The 23,226-nt window shown below is 43.5% G+C and overlaps 1 protein-coding gene across 1 annotated transcript in view; it reads right to left on the reverse strand.

The window, feature by feature from the left end:
• The window catches only part of AP5Z1 (adaptor related protein complex 5 subunit zeta 1), a 680,304-nt gene that overhangs the window by 559,568 nt on the left and 97,510 nt on the right, over positions 1-23,226 (reverse strand). The gene's annotated exons all lie outside the window — the stretch shown is intronic.

Below are 23,226 nucleotides of genomic sequence, written 5' to 3' on the forward strand. Positions count from 1 at the left end.
GGTTTTCTTTAGCTACTTAATCCCATCTAAGTCAGTCTACTGTGCAGAATTTTTAAAAGCTTACAACTTTTGTATTCCTACAACTGCCAACTACTTCTGATTTTTTGCATGCAACTATTTTTCTTCTCCCCTACCATGTCCACGATGAAATGAGCTACGCCAACAATGCTACCACTTAACATTTAGCACAAAGGACAGTAGCATAAACACTGCACTGCTAAAGCCTACACTCCATTTTCCATACTCTTCTAATTAAAATCCCAGCATATGCATCAATGGATGACTTACTGCTGTATTTATCATCTTGTATATCGGAATCTAATTTCACACATATTTCTAACCATATGCACATAGTACACATAAGCAGGTATGTCCAAGGGAAACCTTAATGTTGTCATAGCATGGAACAGAGAATCTAGGTTTTCCAGTTTTTGACCTTTCACTAGACCATGACTATCCAAGTCATACTGACTGCACTTGACTTAGAAGAAGATGGTAATTCACCTGCTCCATCTTCTCAAAGTTTGCACCACTTCAGACTAGGTATATTTAAGAGACTGGGGTGTAAGAGAATGTACCTATACCAGGAAAGTGTAGGGGGACTTGTCCCCCCTGAAAAAAAAATGTTGTGTGCTTTGATATCTTGAGAGTGTGTCGCTGTTTTGAGACTGTGATCTCTAGAGGCTTTTAGTTTAGAGTGATCACTTATCAACTACATAAAAATGTTATGTACACGTATGAAATAATGACCAAATGGAATGCAGAAAATATCCTTCATGACATTTTTTGTACTTAGTTTTTGCTTATAAGCAGATGGTCACTGCTTCAGTTCCCAACAACACTATACAGATGATGTCTCATCCTCTTCAAATATACTCTTAACTAACTCACACCTCAAGAAAAGCACATTGTTAATTGGGCATCCACAAGTAAAATAGTTTCAGATAATAATCCTCAACAGCCATCATCCTCCACAAATGCCCACATTTTTTTAATTCTATAATCCTTTTAAACAAGAATCTTTGGACCCTTTGAGTAAAACTGACAACTTAACAACTTTGAGCCCTTCAAACAGATTAAAAACACACCCTACATTGCCTTTCCAAGATGGCTACACACTCACCAACAGCTTAATTTCAGTTCTCCCAATGTAAAAAAAGAAATGGATAGATAAGGGCCAGTAACTCTGCCCATTTTAGTAAAATTCAGTTACTGGCTAGTATGTGAACTGCATGTATGCCAGCGAAGAAGAAACTTACAGCGCCTAAAAGGAAGTTACTAGAAAAGGTGAAAAGAAAGCACCGACTGGGAAGAATCCTGCAGCTGTTCAGCAAAGGTAGTCTCTGATCTGGCCCCGATGAAAATGCTACACATTCGTAAATCAAACTGCACAAGGGTCACTCATTCCAGGGATCTTAACCTAGCTTCTGGCATGAACAGGTCATGCTGGAGAGTAGACCGATTACACAGAGATTGTCACTTCCCTGGAACAAGCTTCCAGTTCACATGAAACAGATTGCCCCCTCCCCCCGACCCTCTTCAAACACAACCTAGATCACTGGATGGGTGATAGCAAATTCACTCCTGGGGTGGCACCCATGTCTAACCTGGACATAGGAAGTTATTAACTACCATAGACCCTTACCTGTGTGAACTTTATGACATATTCCCAGATCTTTAATAAGAAGCCACAGTTTCATTCACTGTGGATTGTATAAAATATATACCCTCCATTCTGTATCTCCCAAATCTTACATGCTTCATTTTTGATTTATTTATCAGCATATTATTCTGTTACAACCAGCTGGTCAATTTAGGCAGGTTCCTTTGCAGACGTGCATTATCCATAGCAAGTGTAATTATTTTACCTCACTTTTAAGTCTTCTGCATACAGACTATAAAAAAATACTGATAAAAAGATAAATCAGAAAGATGCATCCTAAACAGATAAGGGTTGAAGATAGAATGCTGCAGGACACACAGACTGCAACCTAGAATTTCACCTGCCCAATTGCTGAATGAAACTTATGACCTATTCATAAACCATATAACAAAATATTAGTTCCCCTATTACCAAAAAGAGGTGAAGCAGACAAATGAAAATGTATCCCTTTCAGAGCATGAACCAAGAAGAAACTGTACTTCCACCTCCACTCTAAATAAGACCACCCCCAATTGTTCCAGAACAGTAGCTTAAGCATGTCACACTGTAATAATTTAAAAAAATCTCTAATTTCAATATCAGTAAACTTCTGCCTCCAGTTATGCTCTGCAATGCATCAAACTTTAATTTTTACCTTTATATAATTTTTTTTATTTCCTGAGCAACCCCCTCATCATGTACAATCTACAGGGAAGCAAATTTCGCATTACTTCTTAAATGGCGCCATGACTCTAACCCTATCCTAAAACAAGACCACAGCTAATACAAGTCTTAATAAGGCAAATGTATACATTTACAACAAATTAAATTACATATCCTCGCTTGCACTTACTGTTATAGTCTGATTACACCAGAAATGTTAATTCATCCCCAAACTGTAATGCAAAAGAAAACAGGTAGTTTTCTGCCAAGTACAGCCAAGCTTCCTAACGTTTTCATCTATTAGCATAAACCTATAAAGCAAATATAAAAAGAAACCATGTCACCCAATTTTAAACCATGTTTTCAGTTTTACTGCTACAGAAACTATAGTTCTGCAGTAAACCCATACCTGCCAAACATAAGGCAAATTGCAGGCTGCCATACCCCTTCTTTTCATTACACCACAGAGACAGTGATGCCATGCTACTAGTGCATTCAGGTAAAGCTCCATCTCTAAATATAGGCAAACTGAAGACTCCCCTCCAGCTGCTCAGACAAATATAGACGAGTTCTAAACTTGCTTTTAAATATAATTATAAAACCCTACACTCCAAGACTTCTAGTATGCTTGTCAGCTAAGCAACACAGCTTCTCATCTCTCCATGTGCGGGAAGGCTCTAAAAAGTCTATTTTAATAATTTAATCTCCCAGTTGTGTGCTAGTGTTCCTTTCCATGTCTGCCAGGAAGAAGAGGAGTAAACAGGTACAGAGTGCGAAGCAAACACTGCAGCTTGAGTGTAAGGGTGCAGATTATTCAGCTGAAAGCATAGCAGGGGGAAGCTATTGCAAAAAAATTAGAGCAGAAGCTAGACCAAAAGTATACCAAGATGGTGAAAATCAGCTCCTGCTTGGAAGACTATACTACGTTCAAATAAAAAAGTTGGCTGGAATGGAGGAAGCCATAAGTGCACACTCAGATGAGACAGAGCTCCTCCAAAAGTCCAGGAATGAAGTAAAGGGTGGAATGGCAGAACGGGGAGCCCTACAGGAAGAACTCTCGGCCAGACTGATGGAGCTGGAGGACAGACAGCAGACAGAAAACCTTCATTTGCATAGGATCCCAGAAAAATCAGATGAGCAGGACTGCAAAGGATTTATATAGCAGCAGTTGAGTGCCTAGACAGGCTTAACACCGGAGGACATTTTTACTGATTGGGCACATATGGTCTGTGTCCCAGGAAATAGGTCTAAGCAGCAGCGCAGACCAATTACTGGAAAGATACAGGATTACACCCTGAAGGAGAAAATTCTTTCACACTGGTTGGGCAGAAGGGGAATTTTTGAAAAAAATAAGTTATGTCTTACCATTACCTTCCATCTGTGTTGTAGATCTTTATTCTTTCATTACTGATAGGACTTCAGTTCCATCCTCAGAACAGACACGGACGTTTCCAAGCTCTTGCCAGCCAAAAACTCTCAGCTAAGACCTACCCATAATGCCCCTCTCATAGTCTCTTCAGATCGAGTTTGCCTTTCCCTATATTACAGGGATTGTATGAGAAATAGTAGGAGGCTCTGTCTGAGGAAATACCTTAACGACAAGTTCCTAAAGTCCACCAGGAGTCCAAGCAGGGGGAAGGAGGGCGGGAAGTAATGAATGAATAAAGATCTACAACACAGATGGAATGTTATGGTAAGACATAACTTTTTTTATCTGATGTTGTAAATCTTTATTCATTACTGACAGGACAGAGTCCCCAGCTACTAGAGTACTGGGTGGCCCTAAGGAAGGATATTCCTGAGCACCATAGAACCAAAAGATGCTCATCCCCTAGAGGCCAAATCCAATTTGTAATGAGTGATAAAGGTATGAGGTCTTGCCCAAGTGGCTGCTGCGCAGGTATCATCCATAGAGGCTCTGGAATGAAAAGCCACAGAAGTAGCCATCGATCTAGTAGAACGAGCCTTTATTCTGGAAGGTAGGGACAGTTTATTCTGATGGTAGATGAAGGTAATGACGTTTCTAAGCCAGGAGAATAGAGTCACTTTAGAGACAGGTTTACCTAATCTGGGTCCTGCAAAGGCCACAAACAATTGATCCGTTTTCCTGAAAGATTTAGTCCTGTCCAGATAAAAATTAAGCTGCCTATGAACATCAAGGGTGTGCAAAAGATACTCCCCTCTGCTTGAATACTGAGGGAAGAAAACTGGCAGGTCAATAGACTGGTTAATTGAAAATCCAGAAATCTTGGGCAAGAATGAAGGGTCAGTATGAAGGGACACTCTATCCCTGTGGAAGCTCAAGTAAGGTCTCTTGACACTCAAGGGCTGCAACTCACATACTCTTCTCGATGAGATAAGTGCTACTAGAAGAAGAGTCTTCCATGATAAAAATGTTATATCACATGAATCAGAAGGCTTGAAAGGAGGGCTTGTTAACGACTGAAGTACCAAAGTCAAGTCCTAGCATTCTATGGGGGGCTTGACAGGAGGTTTAAGGTGTAATACTCCTTTCAAAAGGTTTTGCACAGATGATGTGACATAACAGAATAATTATCAAATCCATTATGAAAATTTGTGATGGCTGCTAAATGCACAGTAATTGTCGATGCCGAGGCTCCTGCATGTAGAAGAGTAGTCAGGTACTGTAGGAACCAGACTTAACGGGGCCAATAAGAGGCAATGAGGATCACTTTGTTTACCAACCTTTGAGCTTTCTGAAGGAATTTCGGGATGAGGGTAACGGGGGAAAGGCATACAAGAGACCCTGGGGCCAATCGTGCATTACAGCGTCCCTTGGTGATTCCTCCTGAGGGGGGATTCAGGGCAAAGTAACTTCTGCATTTGTTGTTTAGAGGGGAAGCAAACAGATAGTAGCAAGGCCTGCCCCAGAAGCGGAAGATCCAATCCGCTATTACATGATTGAGGGATCACTCATGAGGCATCAGGATGTCCCTGCTCAGATTGTCCACAATAAGGCTGGAACTCCCAGGAATGTGCATTGCTATGAGAAAGCGGCTGGAAGCCATCGCTCAGTGCCAAATCCTCATGGCTTCCTGACACAGTGGTTTAAGACCTGGTTCTGTCTTGTTTGTTTATATACCAGATGACTGACGTGTTGTCTGACTGAATTGCAATGGTCCCAGAAGGGAGGGAGGGATGTATGGAACGCTTGCAACACTAAGAGAACTGTCCTCAATTACAGGATATTTATGTGCAAATTGGCCTCCATGGGGGACCACGTGCCTTGGACAGTCTTTCCCTGGAAATGTCCCCCCCCACCCACCCTAACAGGGAAGCATCCGTGGTCACCGTGGCCCTGGGCTGGGGGAGACAGAACGATCAACACTAAAGATTTGATTCTGGCTTCATTCGCCATAGTATTTCTTTCTTGCAAAGGTTTGTAAGGCGTATCATGTGGTCAAAAGGGTGGGTTAAAATAGACTATTGTGAAGAAAGAAGCCATTGTAATATTCTCATGTGCAACCTCGCTAGTGGTATTAGGATAATGGCAGCTGCTATAGAGCCTAAGAGTTGCAGCACAAGGCATGCTGGTGCAAAGGTCTGTGGAAGGAGGGCTTGGATCTGGTGTCTTATTTTCAAAAGCCTGTGAGGTGGGAGGTAAGCTTGACAGGATGTTGTATCAAAGACCACTCCAATGAATTCCAGTGTTTTTGTTGGGAACATTTGAGATTTGTCCTTGTTGATCATAATCCCCAAGCAGAGAGCGAGGCCTTGAGTGTAAGAGACTGTGGATTAGAGGATTCCTGGTCTAGGCGGTAAGGCGCCAATCATCTAGATACGGAAACACCTGGAATCCTTGTAGTCAAAGATGAGCTACTACAACTGCCATACATTTGGTGAACACTAGGGGGGGGGGGCTGTCAAGAGACCAAATGGCAGTACCCTGAACTGGTAGTGACTGACTCCCAGCCAATAGCACAGAAATCTCCGGGAGCGCTGATCCATCTTTATGTGGTAATAAGTGTCCTGGAGATCTATAGAGCACATCCAGTTGTCCTTCCCTAGAAAGTGGAGAATGAACTGTACCATGACCATCCAGAATTTTTGAGGTTTCATAAATTTGTTCAATAGGCTGAGATCCAGGATTTGTCTCCAGTGCCCCGTCTTTTTTGGCACTAAAATGAACCTCGAGTAAAACCTGGATCCTCTCTGGTCTGGTGGGACTGTTTGGATGACTCTTTTTTTTCTTACCTCCCTCTGATTGGGTGGCACATCGGGGATTAGTTTAACAAGTCTGGGAGTTAAATCAAATGAGATATGGTAGCCTCTGGATATTATACTCTGCACCCAAACATCAGTAGTAATAAGTTGCCAGGCTGGTAGGTGCAGGGAAAAATGACCCTCGACTGCTTCCAGAGGAAAGCAATCGGGCCACTGCTCAGGAGCACTGCTAAGGTAGGCAAGAGAAGGAATCTCTTGCTCCCTGGTTACGTGGACTCCCTCTACCCTGAAACGGGCATCTTCCAGATGAGTTGCCCCTCTGCCCTGGGGAGATTTTTCACCATGAGAGTCATGAAAAGATCCCTGGGACTTCTTGAACCATAAGTTCCCTCCCCTCTGGTTCCTGGAGTAGGACCTCTGGGGGGGGGGGGGGGGTTGGAAAACGTATGCCCACAGCAGACAAGGTTTTTTCTGTCTTTCTCACTTCATCCTAGTGTGTCTCGTACTTTGGGACTAAAAAGTGCAGATTTGTCGACAGGCACATTGACGAAGGAAGATTTAAAGGGGTCTGCAAAATCAACACAAACGCATCCAAGCATGACATCTCAAGACAATGCCTGATGCGGCAGCTCGAGCTGCCCCTTCAGTGGTATGAGATATCAAATGCATCGAGGAGTTTGAGATAGATTCTAGGGTAGCTAGCTGTAAGGTGACAGTGCCACGCACTTCATCAGGCAGTACCCCCACCGAAGCGGTAGACATTTCAGACATTAGGTCTTTTTGGAGCCAAGTGAAGTGTGCCAGATAGTTCAGCGACCAAATGGCAGTTGCTGAAGCATTGGTCTACCTCCCCAGTCTGGCCTGAGACTCCCTGTTTGGAGGATGGACAGTGGAAATATCTTTTGCCAGTTCCCTCTTGGTGACCGCTGCCACGACCATGGAATCAACCGTCAGCTGTTTGGACCAGTTGGGTTGGTCTTCGGGGGTGGATAAAATTTTGTCCGGCTTCCGGGGGACAGATTCTATGTTGTCCGGGGCCTTCCAGGCATGCTGCACAATCAGCTTTACAAGCTCATCTGCAGGTGGGGTCAACCAGGAAGTAGGTGGCCAGGCACGGAAGGCCTGCAAGAACACAGATTCCTCAGAATTGATAAAAGACTTCCAGTCTCCCCTCTGCTTGAGGATTTTGAGAATGTCTCCAACTGAGATGTCGTCTGGGGAGACCGTGGGCACCCTTCTCCCTCATCAGAATCAGTGTCCTCAGTGATAGATTCCTCAGGGGAATCAAGGTGCATCCTCTTGCACCGTTTCTTCCGGGGTGGCTTCCCAGTGAAATCTTCTGAGGAGGACTCCGGAGAAAGGTTTCCCTTCCACTGGAGATCTTGCAGCTCCTGTGCCCAGGATCCTGAAGTAGGGGCTTGGGGCATCTGCATGGTAGAGGGGGATTCTGGTGTTGCTTCCATTGGTGCTGACTGCAAGCCTGTGGAGGCAAGGACCCTCTCCATCACCTGGAAAGCAGGCCTGCCCAAGGAGGGATGGGAGCCCAGAACCAAAAAGGACAACCTCGGAACCAGGGTCACACCCTGCCCTGAGGAGTCCTTCACCGGGTGAGTAGCTTCGAGAGGACTGGAAGCTGTCAGAACCATGGACATAGATGGCGCCAGTAAAAAAAATAGGTGCTGGACTAGATACCAAAATGCCGGCAGCCCAAACACTGCTCTGAGAGTGTATCAGCTCCAATGGAGCTGATGCAGCAAGGGAGGTCGGTGCCGACAGGGGAAACTCCGCAGTCGGAGCCGAGACAGAATGCACCGGGGTGGTCATCGGTACTGATATCTCTGGGGCCTGGGTAGAGGCCAGAGGATAAACAGGTAAGTATGCTGTGAAGGGTTCTGTGCCAAGGGGAACGGAAGGTCTAGCCAGGGTGGGCAATCTCCTAGCTGTCAGAAGCTGGTCCACAACCACCACTACATCTTGTTCAGAAAGGCTCCTGGTGGATCTATAGGAGGCTGCTGAAGGAGAGTCAGGTCTTTAAAGAAAGGGGCAAAACTGGTACCCTGAAAAAAGGTTGTAAGTTGGAGAGTATCTGGTTCTTGGGAGATGTTCAACCTTAGGAACCGAAGTCAGAGTCTGTAGAGCTGAATAAGCTATCGGCACAGTGGCCGGGAATGGTGCCGAAGTGAGTATGGTCGTCAAAGCCAGTGTCAGGACCAAGGACAGCACCAAAGACCATGGTGCTGAAACTGGAACTGAAATAGGCGTCAGCATCAAAGACGGCACCGAGGGAGAAGACACGGTGCCTGATGCCGAAGTAGTCTGCACCGAGGGCACCAGAGAAGCTCGGCACCGACTCGGTTCCATAACGGTCGGGGATGTTGGAACCGAGTGACTCGTTTCTCCTTGTGTTTCATGGTTTTAGGAGGTGTTGAGATCTCCGACCCAGAAAGAGCCTCCGAAAAAGGCATTTTGACTAAACCTTTCAAGATAAGCTTGTTTTTGCACTCTGCTAGAGTGTGGTTACTAAAACTAGAGCAGATGTCACAAGAAGTATTTATATGGTCCACACCAAAACAATAAACGCACTGAGCATGACCATCTGAGTTGGGCATCTTTCGCACTGTTTAAACCCCAACTTAGCTTTGTCTGACATATCGTACTGCCAACAAAAACTACTCAAAAGGAAACAAGTGAAAGAGAAAAAGGAGTTTTTTTTTTTTTTTTTAGGAAGATAAAGAGGGAAAGTAGAGAGTACCAACGATGGTATCTAGAAGTACCACAAGTGGTAAAAAGAGGGCCTACCAAAGGTAGGAGAGAGGGATAGTACCAACAATGGTAAAAGGTTAACTACCAAAGGTACAGGGTAGGAAAAAGCAGGTTACAGGCAAGAAGAGAAAATAGTGAGACTGGCTAAAAAGAACAAGGTTTTGAGAGAAAACTACACAAAATACACAAATTTTCCACTTATCTTTGAGAGAGATAGGCTAGGCACGTCTGACAAAGAAGGCGGCAAACGAGATTTGGAGAGACTATGACAGGGGTAATGTGGGTAGGTCTTAGCTGAGAGTTTTTGGCTGGCGTGAGCTTGGAAACAGCAGTGTCGGTTCTGAGGATGGAGCCAAAGTCCTATCAGTAAGGAATAAGTAAAGATTTACAACATCAGATGTAGTTTTTATTGAGAAAGATTATTCCACTAGCACCAGGCAGAGACAACTGCATTATCCAGACTATGAGATGGTATCAGGAGCTGTGGCTCCATTATAAGCTGTTGTATCCAGCTGCATTGAGGGTATTATTTTTTTAGTGGAGGAAGGGCTTTTCTAGATGTTGATCAAGCTTTAATGGAACTGCAAAGATACCAAGAATAGGGAGGACTGAGAAGCTCAGTACCGACTGTAAGGGAAGAGCAGAGCAGATTGTGCAGCCTCCTTCAGCAAGTAAGGGCTCTACCAGTATTCAAAACATTTAATCTGTCTTCCAGAAATCCATGGAGGATAGACTCCAGATGAACAGCAGATAGACTAGAGAGTTAATACAGAGCACCAAGATGGCTCAGGACCTGGCAAGTCTTAGAGTCTATTGAAGAGAAATGTGTGGACTAGTCTGGAACATTGTAAGGATGAAGTATTTCTGTATTTCCTTTGTGTTAGGACTTTACTTAACTGTTGTGGAGTGCATGGGAAGCAGAAACAAAATGAGCCTACTCAGCACTGAACTTTAAGGGGCTATATAAGTATGAACAGCTGTTTTCATGTGCTGATCCTGGTGCAGAGCAGCAAATACTGAAAGAAGTTGCATTGATTTGGTGGTAAAATATTGCACTGATTAGTGGACGTATCCCATTGTTAAACGTTATCATGGCTTATCACAGATTTAATGACTATCGCTTGGATATAGTCGGCCAGACATATTGGTAATGCTTCTAATTGAATACTTGACTGTGCTGACCTGGGAGTGTCAGACAGCCTCACACACATATATATTTTCCACTTTACAAGGTAGTGCAATTAAGCATATTAGGACATACTGAGCTATTTGGTTAAATAAAGTGCCCTTGTCATTGTTCTTAGCAAGTATGTGTTTTTTTTGTTTTTTAAGTTTATTTAATTGAGCTAGCTCCATGTTTTTGCATTTTGCTGTTACGTGTTGCACTAAAAATCCATGGGAAATTATCATGATTTAGAATATGTGCTCTTATGCCTGAAGCAGTCACATTCATCTGCACATTTTACAAGATAACAATGTTCTCCCCAAGTAAGATAGCTTGAAGTACATGATTGCAAATGAGGATTATGTCATGGAATGTGAATGGATTAAATGAAGTGCTGAAGCAGAAATGGATTCTGGCATATATGAGTAACTTGAGGATGACTGTACTTTTACTGCAGGAAACACACTTGTCAAAGAGGGAGCACCAACTGCTGACTAAATAAAGGGGTTCAAGGCAGGATTTTATGTTCAACTGGAGAGGGAGAGGAAGAGAGTAATAATTCTAGTAGCTTAGCAGGGCCTTTACTGTTAATTTAGTAGATCAGGAGGGTAGATATGTAGCAATTAGAGGTAACTGGGAGGGGAAGAGGATCACCCTCATCTCTGTGTATGCTCCTCCCAATTTAAATTGTCCTAGATATAAACGTATGTTATCAGAAATAGTTGCATTTCATCAAGGCATTTTGATAATGGGGGGAATGGAACAAGGTGTGTGATAAACAGAATGTTTTTGGACGATGAGACAGGGGACAGTAAAGCTGCAAGGCTGCTCGGTGGAAAAGTATTTTAAGGCATTTGGTATAATGGATGCTGCTCTGGGAGATAATTTTGACAAGCACAGGCACTATACCTTCTGCTTCTTAGTGTTAGATATCAGAGCTCTGTTAGACAGAATGTATGCTTCAGACGAACATATGTACCTAGCTACTTCTATGGATACATACCTGATCATATTGTTAGAACATGTCCTGGTAATATTGGGTTTGGACCATAATAAATGGTTGTACAGGGGCAAAGCATTGGCGCTTCCACTTATACAGGCATGGGAATGGCTTGTTTCAGGCATGGACTAAGGACGGTCTAGATGTTTTGTTCTCTATAGCAGTCAAGAGTAGGAAGGATTTGGGGTTTTGGGAGAACGAGTTAAAGAATCAGCTTAGGGTTAAAATCCAGCTCACTGAAAAGGAGTTCTGGGAGAACTCACTGGCAACATACAGAGAAAGTATGAGATGAGATGCATTCAGGAGCTACAGAACCAAGGGGGCTGATGGTGCCCTTCTGATCTATCATGACTGAAAGATGCTAGGAAAGGGATATGTGAGTATTTGGACAGCATGCATACCTAAAAGATACTTGCAGTTAAGCAGATATACTTTGACAACAACCCCAAGGCACAAAAGCGCCTGGCTAGGAGAGCTAGACAGCACAAGTTGAGAGGCTGGTCTATAAATTATGCAACCCCACAAACAAGAGAATAGTAAAAGATCCTCATAGCATTTTGAATGTTTTGTTAGGTATTATATGGAGGTGTATGATGAACAGCCCACAGGAGGTGAAGAGGACTGAAAAGCTAGAATTTCTAAGGGAAGCTTGAATTACCACGAATATCACAGAAGGAAGCAAGCAGGCTAAGGAAATGTCTTACGAAGGAAGATATTAAATGGTTATTGTGACAAAGGAGGTACTGCCAGCACAGCTACCTGGAATTTTGTAAATAATTATACATGTCACTTGTGAATATCAACATGACTTATATAAGATGTTTGTGTTGCAACTGTTTTATTTATTTATTTATTACATTTGTTTAATGGGAAATTCCAACTGGACACAGGTCCTTTTTCAGCAGAGGCCCGGGGAGAAAAGCTCCACAGAATAACATGGTAGATGGTAAACAATAACAATCAAGGTATGAATACAGTACAGGTGATCATGACACGGAGAAATACAGGAGCAAATTAGGTACAATTGAGTAGTAAGCTCTAATTAACATTGAGAAATAAGAAGTAAAACACAGTGCTACAAATTTTAACTAGATAACAATAATAACAGACTAAATGACTAACTAAATCCTGGAAGAATTAACAAGCAGTGAGTAATCTTCAGTTCAGTTTTATAATGATAGAGGGAATATATTAATTTGAGAACACAGAGAGAGCATTCTGTATTCTGTCTTGGACTTAACAACTAGAAGATCCATTCACCATATCTGCCTTATTCTTAAGTAGGTTAATTAAGGTATAGTAATTCTCTTAGATTCAGTCAGGAATATAGTGAAGCATAGTTTAGATGTTTTTTCTTTATTTGAGACTGTCCTGCAACGTTGTTTTAAATATTTCCTGTGGTTTTGAACTCTGATATCACTGTGAATATATACAGAGTATTTGTTTGTTCTACTATTTATTATTAACTATATTTAAACCTTTCATTGTGGCTGATCTGTGTAGAGATATTAAGTTCTGAGAATACCTGCATATTTATTTGGTGACACTGTGTAGGCCACTCCTAAAAGCCTTGCTCTTGGTCAAATTACCATTTGTATTAGTAACATTACACAGAAAGATTGTGCACCCTTTGTTAAGGGCCTTAAAGTAGTTGATAAGGAGTTGGCTGATTGCAGTGATAACTATCTTATAGTCTGGGCAAAAGGGGCATAGCTAGCAAACCTGTGCCACCCTTTCCCAGGTGTGTGTGTGTGTGTGTGTGTGTGTGTGTGTGTGTGTGTGTGTGTGTGTGTGTGTGTGTGTAAATCAAAGCTCAAAGAGCGAGTGTGTGTGTGTGTGTGTGTGTGTGTGTGTGTGTGTGTGTGTGTGTGTGTGTGTGTGTGTCAGCTACTTGGCAGGGACACTAAGCACTGGATGGAGAGAGAAGGTGCTGGAGGTCTTGGCTTGGCCACAAAGTTGAGATCTCAATTCTATAGCTGTGCCAATGGGGAGTCTTAATGGGGACCTGGAGAAAGATAGAGAATCCAGCCCTGGACTGACTGTGGTCTCTGTGTGCTCTTAAGGGAAATTTCACTTGATACAGAGAGCTGCATCTGGAAATACTGTGCGTGTCCCTTGTTATCCTTTCAATGCATGTCCCCCACTGGTGCCAGTGGTGAGGAGTGAGGCTCCTTGGTTTCTGGTCCAGTGGTGGGTAATCACAGGTATTAAGAAGGTAAGCAGGGAGCAAGCTATTAGGCACTTATGGTATACCTACAGAGATATGGAACTTGGCAGGAGGAAGTCTATTGGGGGTATGGGAGAAGCTTTTCAATGAGATATTGATGGGTGACCCCATACCAGACTCATGGAAAGTGGTGGTCATGGTTGTGTTGCCAAAACAGGGAAAGGAGCCCATGGACCCGGCTTCATACAGGCTGATCCCTATCTTAACTATGATTACAAGATCTTCATATCCCTGTTAGCCAGATGGCTAGAAGGAGGAGTTATGCTTATGGTGACTGGTGGAGGTCAGTGTGACAGACATTTGTTAACATTAATAAACCTTCTTATTCAAAGGGGTGTGGAGGAGCAGAAGGTCCCTCTCATGATGATTAGCTTGGATGCTAAGAAGCCATATCATAGGGTAAGATGGCCCCATTTGTTTTACTTCTTCGATAGATTTGGGTTTCCAGGTGAAATCATACATTTGCTGGAGAGAATATGTCAAGGGGCATGAGCAAGAACAAAAATGGATGGGAATTTGTCAGAGCTGTTTTGACTTAAGAGGGGTACGAAGCAAGACTGCCAATGTCCCCACTGATTTTTGTCTTGTATATACAGCTGTTGGCAATCACTATAACAAGCTCCCTCATTGAAGGTTACAATTGGAATAGAGTACCTCAAAAAAATCACCCTTTTTGCAGAGGATATATTTGATTTTCTTATGCTGTTTCAGAAAACATGTAGGTGTTTCAGATACAAAATAATTGTTTTATGTAACAAGCAAAGAAAATTTAGGAAATATTTTTTGTCCTAAAATCATAGGACATTTGCAATTTTTCAATATGTTTCACAAGACACAAGTGCTCACATAGGGACTGTCCTGCACAAAGAGGGACAGGTGATAACCCTATATTAGAATCAAAGAAATGTATAACCCATAAATGGAAAACAGTGATTCAACCCAATTTGATTCAAGTGTGTGAAATTATGACTGACTTGATGCAGGGTGAGCCAAGCTCGGTGATGGGTGACAAGAACAAAGCTAAGGTGATAGCTAAATGGCATTTGTAGGATACACTAACAGGTTGATAACAAGTACTTCATGATGCTACATCCATGAAAGAGACAGCATGACACAGAAAAAAAAAGAAACTGAAAGAAAAAAAAAACTCATGTAACAAGAGCCATTGTTTTGTCCATGCAGATCTCCAAGCCTTACAAATTTTTAACTTTACTATAAGTTCTTTTTATTCAATTTAGGATAGACCACAATGCTTACACAATTTCAGCTACTCTCTACCGGAAGTGCAAGATCCGATTCCACAAATCCCAAGACTTTGAAGTGAAGTTGCAATTCCAATAAGTGACAGCAAATTCTGAAATTCAGTGTTACACCTTCAAAGAGTTTTTGCATGGGCCTGCATCCCTCTGCACCTTCTAAAGTGGGGGCTGCACCTAGAAATCTCTGCTATGTAAACATACCAATTCCAAAATCACTGTATCTCAGATTAAGATAATATTCTCAAATACTGCAGCTTCAGATTTAGAACAAACTCCCCCATGTTCACTCTTTCAAGTTCTGCTCCTCAGAGGATCACAATTATGCCCCCTGGAATTCTAATAGGCACCTGGCTCTAGCAAAATCTGCATTTTGTTTTTCAGATTGCAGTGGGGCTTGTTTTACCTACTGTAATTAGAATTCAGACAATATTTATATTATCTAGGGCTACTGGTGTGTTCAGCTTACTTGGTTTTACCTTAGAGAAGACTGAAATCCATAGGTTAAAGTTTATTTGAATTGGTGTGAGGTCATTTAAAACATTTTTATTCACATTCAATGAAGGGAGAGCTCAAATTTTTGTCAGACTTAACTGCATTTTCTCTGGTCAAAGATGTCTCAGTTACTCATTTTGCAAATGTTACTAAAAAGTTTAACAATTTTAAACTTACTGCAGATGAGGTCAACTTTTATGATCCATACTGAATCTTACTTTGTTGCTTTATACAACATAACAGACTTTGTTGCAGTTATACCTCAAAACAAGCTCTACTTCCGGTGCCTATCTACAGTTTGCAATGCATCAAAGGGAGGCCTTCAACAGATCCTGATGTAACATAACCAAGGAGTTAAGCTTCTGCATCAGCCAAGAGAGAGGAGAGATTTTCAGATGTCATACATAGGTGAAAACACAGTATCATTTTTGCAGCAGACAGTGGACATTATATCTCCAGTGCCAACATAAAAAATACCAAATAAGTATGCACCGTACAGCTGTTTAAGTGACAGACTGAAACAAGGGAATTAACTTTGTAATTTCCACCATCTGCATATTTTAAGACACTGAATAACTTTCTGGAGTTCCGGAAACTCCCCTAATAAACACCTTTTTGTAAAAGTTGTACCTAAAAAATAAGTTATATCTTACCATAACGTTCCATCTGTGTTGTTGATCTTCGTTCATTCATTACTGATGGGTTATCGGTTCCGTCATCAGAACTGAGCCAGTCTTATATCAAGCTTGCATCAAACAAAAACTCTTGAGCCAAGGTCCTACCCAGAATGCTCTGCTCCCTGTTACCTCAGACTGAGTTTGCAAGTTGATACACAAATGTAGAGGCTACCTCTGGTCATAACAGACCTACAATAAAGGAGTATATGAAATCAGCCAGGAACCTCTGGAGGGGGACGGTGGGTGGGGAGAAATGAATGAACGAAGATCAACAACACAGATGGAACATTATGGTAAGACCTAACTTCTTTATCTGATGTTGTTAATCTTCATTCATTCCTTACTGATGGGACAGAGTCCCCAGCTACCTGTATCCCTGGGGGGCCCTCATGGAAGGATATTCCTGAGCACCATGGAGCCAAAGGAAGCTCTACCTCTGGAGGCCAAATCCAATTTGTAATGAAGGATAAAGGTATGAGGTTTGGCCCAAGTCGCAGCTGAGCAAATATCACCGAGGGAAGCTTTAGCATGGAAAGCTGCTGAAGTTGCCATAGACCTTGTAGAATGTGCTTTCACTCTGTGAGGCAAGGTGATATTATTCTTGTTGTAGATAAAGGTAATGCAATTTCTCAACCATGACGCCAATGTAACTTTTGAGACAAGATGACCTAGTCTTGGTCCATAAAAGGCCAGAAATAGTTGGTCTGATTTACGGGTACATTTTGTTCTGTCCAGGTAGAATCGTATTTGCCTATGAACATCCAGGGAGTGCAGGCAATACTCTCCCTTGTTAGAATGATTAGGAAAAAATACTGGAAGGTCAACAGACTGTTTGATAGACCACTCTGACACCACTTTTGGTAAAAAGGAAGAATTAGTTCCCAGTGATACTCTATCCTTATGGAAGATAAGATAGGGACGTTTGATGCATAAGGCATGAAGTTCTGATAATTGTCCAGCCAATGCGATTGCAATCAGAAACAAAGTTTTCCATGAAAGATATTTTAAATCACATGAAGACACAGGTTCAAAGGGGGGAGCTGTTAGGGCTTGCAGGACCAAGTCCAAATACCAAGGTTGTACTGGTTCTCTAAAGGGAGGTTTTAGTTGAACAACCCCCTTCAAGAAAGTTTTATATAGTCTATGTGACATCAGCAAAGAATCCTGAAAACCAATGTGGAAATTTGAAATGGCAGCTAAATGCACACGAATAGTAGAAGCAGACACCTCAGAGTGGAAAAGATGTGATAAATAATCCAAAACCACGAAACTGAGTCTGACAAGGGATCTAATTGTTTCTTCGCTGCCCATAGAGAAAACCTTTATCATTTATTGGCTAGATTAGTCTGTGAACAATTTATGAGATGCAATAAGAATATTGCACACTGGGGACGAGAGGTTATCTTGCCTGGCAGTCACTGGAAGTGGAGAAACCAAGCTGTCAGCTTCAGGGTTGTTAGATAGGGGGGAGTCAGACCCTGTGGATGGGAGATCAATACTGTGGATAGATTTAGGATCCATGGTCAATTTAGCAGGTCAGGCCAGAGGAAGGGGAACCAAACTTGTCGAGGCCAATATGGAGCAATGAGGATCACTTTGCAATTTCAACTGCCATGCTTTCTTCAGAAACTGGGAGATGAAGGTGAGAGAAGGATAAGCATAAAGTAGACCTGAGGGCCAAGCATGGACTAGAGTGTCTCTCTGTGATTGTCCCCAAGGGGGGGATAAGGGCAAAATAGTTGCTGCACTTGTAGTTGGTTAGGGAAGCGAATAGGTCGCAGCAAGGCTGGCCTCAGCGGTTAAAAATGTTTGCCGCTATCACAAGGTTGAGAGACCACTCGTGAGATTGTAGGATGTACCTGCTCAACTTGCTCGCTATCATGTTGGAGCTCCCAGGAATGTGCATTGCAACTAGAAAGCGGTTGGAAGCTATTGCCCTTTGCCATATTCTTAAGGCCTCTCGGCATAACAGATAAGATCTGGTGCCCCCTTGCTTGTTGATGTACCAGACCACTGACATGTTGTCTGATTAGATCGCAATAGTCCCTGATGGAAGGATAGAATGGAATGCTTACAATGCTAGTAGCACTGCCCTCAGTTCCAGGACATTGATACGCAAAAGGGCCGCTGTCTCCGACCAGGTGCCTTGGAGCGAGTTTCTCTGACATAGCCCCCCCACCCCATCAGGGTGGCGCCTGTGGTCACCGTGGCTTTCGGCTGATGGGGACTGAAGGGGCGAGACCATTGTTGGGGATTTTGAGACATCCACCAGAGTAAATCTTGCTTGCAGCTCAGAGTTACACATCTGAAAGGACAAAGGATGTTGTAGAGGGTACCATTGAGTGAGAAGTAACCACTGGAGGAGTCTCATGTGGAATCTGGCTAGAGAAACAATGGTGATTGAGGCTGCCATTGACCCCCAAGAGTTGGAGTACAGACCAAGCAGAAGATTTGTGGTGACAGAGCAGCCGCTGAACCTGTTGTCTTATTCTTTGAAGTCTGTGATCCAGAAGAGATGCTGTATAATTTCTCATGTCCAACAGTATCCCGATGAACTCTAAAGACTGTACTGGGGTCGTGTTGGACTTCTCCCAGTTTATAGCGATTCCCAAGCGTTGTGCTGTGAGGAGAGTGTAGTGTAGGGCTTCTTCCAGTAGATGCTTGGTGGGGGTGGTGAGGAGCCAGTTGTCTAGATATGGAAATGCCTGGAATCCTTGAAGTCGCAGGTGAGTGATAACCACTGCCATGCATTTGGTGAACACTCTGGGGGCTGCAGAGAGACTGAAGGGCAGTGCTCGAAATTGGTAGTGACTGGCTCCTATGCGGAAGCGGAGGTATCTTCTTGAGTGTTTGTCCATTTTATGTGGTAATATGCATCTTTAAGATCTACAGAGCACATCCAATCATCTTCTTCCAGAAGAGAAAGGATAGACTGAACCGTGACCATCCAAAATTTCTCTGATTTTACATATTTGCTCAGTGTACTGAGATCCAGAATTGGTCTCCAGTCCCCTGTCTTTTTTGGCACCAAAAAGAACCTTGAGTAAAAATAAATTCCTATCTGGTCTGGGGGGACAATTTGGATGACACTTTTTTGTAGCAGCTTTTGAATTTCGTGTGCTGCTGCTTCCCTTTGACTGGGTGGAATGTCAGGTAATTCTCTGGAAGAGGTTTGACAGAGATGAAAGCGGATGCAATAGCCTCTGGATATTACCCGTTGTACCCAAGAGTCAGTGGTTATGTTTCACTAGGCAGTGGGATACAAGGAAAAATTACCCCCGAACACTTCCAGAGGTGAGCAGTCAGGCAACGCTTCAGGAGCACTGACAGAGTTGGCCAGAGAAAGAACCTCTGGAACCCTGGTTTCGTGGACCTCCTCTGTCCCAAAAGGGGCATCTTCCATTGAAGTTTTCCCCTCTACCTCTAGGGGAGAACTCGGCATGTGCATCATGGAAAGAGCCCTGTGATTTCCTGTGCCATATCTTCCCGCTCCTCTGATTTCTGGAGAAGAATCATTGAGGAGTGGAGTGTCTGACACCAATGGCAGATAGGGTCTTGCCATCTTGTTCGCACCTTGCCAGCATATCTTTAACTTCAGGGCCAAACAAAGAAGCGGCCTCAATGGGGCCATTCATGAAGGAAGCCTTAAAGGAGTCCACAAAGTCACAAAGGTGCATCCAGGCATGTTGTCTCGTGACTATACCTGTGCCTGCTGCTCTATCCGCTCCTTCCATTGTGTGGGAAATAAGACACATGGAAGAACTGGATATGGATTCTAGGGTCGCTATCTGAGAAGCTACGCTGTCACGGACCTCACTCCTGCCAAGGTTTCAGAGAGTTGGTTGATAAGATCCCCCTGGACCCATGGAAAGTGTGACAAATAGTTCAAAGACCTTACGGCGAAGGTCGAGAAGCAAACACATGCTTCCCGAGTCTGTCTATTGACCGAGACTCCTTGTTGAGCGGATGGACAGTTTGGATCTCTTCTGCCAAGTCTTTCTTGGTTGCAGCCTCCACCACCATGGCATCTATTGGAAGACCTCTTGATGAATGGGGATGCTCAGCTGGAGGAGATAAGATCTTGTCAGGCTTCCACGGTATAGTTTTCAGGGTGTCAGGAGCCTTCCATGCATGCTGCACTATGAGCTGGACAAGCTCATCGGCCGGCGGGGTAAGCCAGGAGGTAGGGGACCAGGCACAAAAGGCCTGCAGGAATACATATTCCTCTGAGGAAGGTTTAGAGGACTTCCAGTCACCCCTCTGTCTAAGGATCTCGAGGATGTCACCAAAGGACACTTCAGAGGGTGATCATGGGGACGCTTCCCCATCATCAAAGTCCGTATCTTTGGTCAAAGACTCCTCAGTGGAATCTATGTGCTTCCTCTTGCACAAAGCCTTGCGAGGTACTTCCTCAGTGGGAGGTTCTGGGGAAGACTGCAAAGGGGGGGGTCTCCTGAGGGGGAGAAACCTGCGGCCCTTGTGCCCAGTGTCCAGTGGTTGTGGCTTGTGAGAGTTGCGGCACAGAGGGGGGAAGAGGACTCCGACATGGGAGGTTTGCCAGCGGAGGCAAGCGCCCTCTCCATGGCCTGGAAGGTCGGCCCACCCAAAGAGGGATGGGAGCCTGGAACTGAGCAAGACAACTTCGGAACCTGGGTCACAACCCGCTGTGACGAGCCGACCCCCAGACCAGGAGTCTCAAGAGGACTGTGAAGCGTGAGAAAGGGAGGATTCTTGGAGGGTGCCATAGAAACAAAATCGGCATGGAACCAAGAATGCCCTCCCCCACAGCATAGCCACTAGCCTGAGAAGAGCCCGATGCCCAGTGCACCAAAGGCTACAAGGACAACTCTGGCTCTAAAGTGAGATCCACTATTGGGGAAGGAGGGAGGGAAGCTGCTGTCAGAGGAAGGGGCTTTGATACTTGGGTGGAAGTCAGAGGAGGAGTGTACGTTGGAGTTTGAGGAGAAATACGTTCACTTGAAGAAGGGAATGTAGGTTTAGATGGTTGAGAGAGACCCCTGGCCACAAGCAACTGGTCAACAAGCCGTAACACATCTTGTTCAGAGAGGCTCCTGGTTGATGTCATAGAGGAACCTGAAGGCGATTCTGGCCTTTCTAGAAAAGGGCTATATTGGCTACCAATGAATGGATCCAAAGAAGGAGAGTACTTGGTCCTTGCTAATTCTAGTGGTGTGGAGCCCAGAACCGAAGATGTCTGCACTGAGGAAAATGGTGTCGAAGTAGTCTGCACCGACGAAGGCAGCGCCATAGGAGTCAGAGGTGTCTGCACCAATGGGTACAGTGCCATTACGGAAGGTGTCTGCACCAGTAACAATTACGGTGCCAAAAAGAACTGCACCAAAGAGCATGTCAGTGCAGAAAGCGTCTGCACTGTGGAGGACATATTGTCAGACTCGGGGCTGAAGTGGATTGCATCAACTGTGCCGAAGGAGACTGTACCTGCAGGGATGGTGCCGATAACGGCTGCAAAGGAACTGTTGGAGCCGTAAGTGTCTGAACCGGGAACTCCAGTGCCGGTGGCGATAAGGAGGACATGGCTGGAGCAAGAATCAACTGGGGTGGTGCCATGCCTGGAGCAAAAAGGGTCACAGGTGGCAGCACCAGAGTAGCAATTTTCACTTTCTTATGAGTCAACAGCCTGCGATCTCCAGATGGAGATGAAGTGAGTGACCTCGATGAGGAAGAGGAAGAACGCCTCTTACGGGGTTTAGCAGGAGGGGGTGAGCCCTTCGACCCAGAGATAGCATCACAGAAAGGAGATTTGAGGAGACCTTTCAGGATTAACTTGTTCTTTCTCTCATTAATAGTCCTGGTCAAAAAATTTCTACAAATCCCACACGGGGGATCCACAGTAAGGTGGGAGACATTCAAACAATAGACACACAAGTCATGGCCATCGGATAAACTAACTTGCAGCCGCAATCCTTACACTGTTTAAAATCAGCACTACTTTTCTTGTCCGACATAATGATGTGGAGAAGAACGACAGTACCAAGAGTAAGGAAAGTCTATCCAGAAGGGTAAGAAGGAAGGAAGGATTACCAATGATGGTAATGAAGAATTACCTCAAAGGTAAGAAAAGGGTAATAAAGGGAAAGAGACTAAAGGGAAAGAGTTTTAAAGATACGACAGGGTAGGAGAATAATAAACGTAACTGACTGAAAAACGTTTAAAGTATTAAAATAAACAAACTTTCAAAAATTATTCACTTAGCTGAGAGAGAGAGCGTGGCAACGCGGCAAACGAGATCTGAGGTTTCAGGGAGCAGAGCATTCTGGGTAGGACCTTGGCTCGAGAGTTTTTGGCCGACGCAAGCTTGATATAAACTCGGCTTGGTTCCGAGGATGGAACAGATAACCCATCAGTAAGGAATAATCGAAGATTAACAACATCAGATCTCATGTTACTTAACTCAAGTATTCTATTCTGCAGATTTCTACCAGGAAAAATGCAGACTCATTTTTACCAAGTAGGAAACTACTCTGATTTCACTATATTCTGCACATTTCTGCAACGTTTGATGAACACTGCCATGGAAAACACATGAAATCACAGGAGGCATTAAAAAACGAATCAAAAATGCAAAACACCTCCACAATGAATGTATCAAGTTGTCAGTGCTGCATGCATACCTCTCAAGTGTACAGTTTCTCTCAGAATGTCCAGATTTTTGCCTCATATTTTTGATCTGTTCTTCATAAAATTTGTGATTTTTTGGCAAATCACTAGAATGATCTGAGGACTCATGTCACTAAATAGTGATGATCATTTGCGTTTTAAACTTCACATCCTTCAGAAAAATCCATGCCAAGACAAATCCTGTTATTCTAGCAACTTTCTAAGTTTATTTATTTTACATTTGTTAACCGGGGGTGTCTGACTGAGCCAAAAAGGCCCTTTTTCAGCAGAGGCCCAGGGAGAAAAGCTCCACATAGAAAAATTACAGATACATTTAGATATTTAGACATGATCAGTATACACACAAATTACAATAGACATGTTTTTACAGTGGTATGCAGCACATCAACAGTTACAGTAGAGAGAACAAACAGGAAAATAGTAATTTAAAAATAAAGGTAATTAATAGATTTGTGGTGCACAGATGAAATTTGGAACATAGGTAGAATACATA

This window comes from Protopterus annectens, chromosome 12.part0 (assembly GCF_019279795.1).
Source record: "Protopterus annectens isolate FY-2018-M chromosome 12.part0, PAN1.0, whole genome shotgun sequence".
NCBI lineage: Eukaryota > Metazoa > Chordata > Ceratodontiformes > Protopteridae > Protopterus > Protopterus annectens.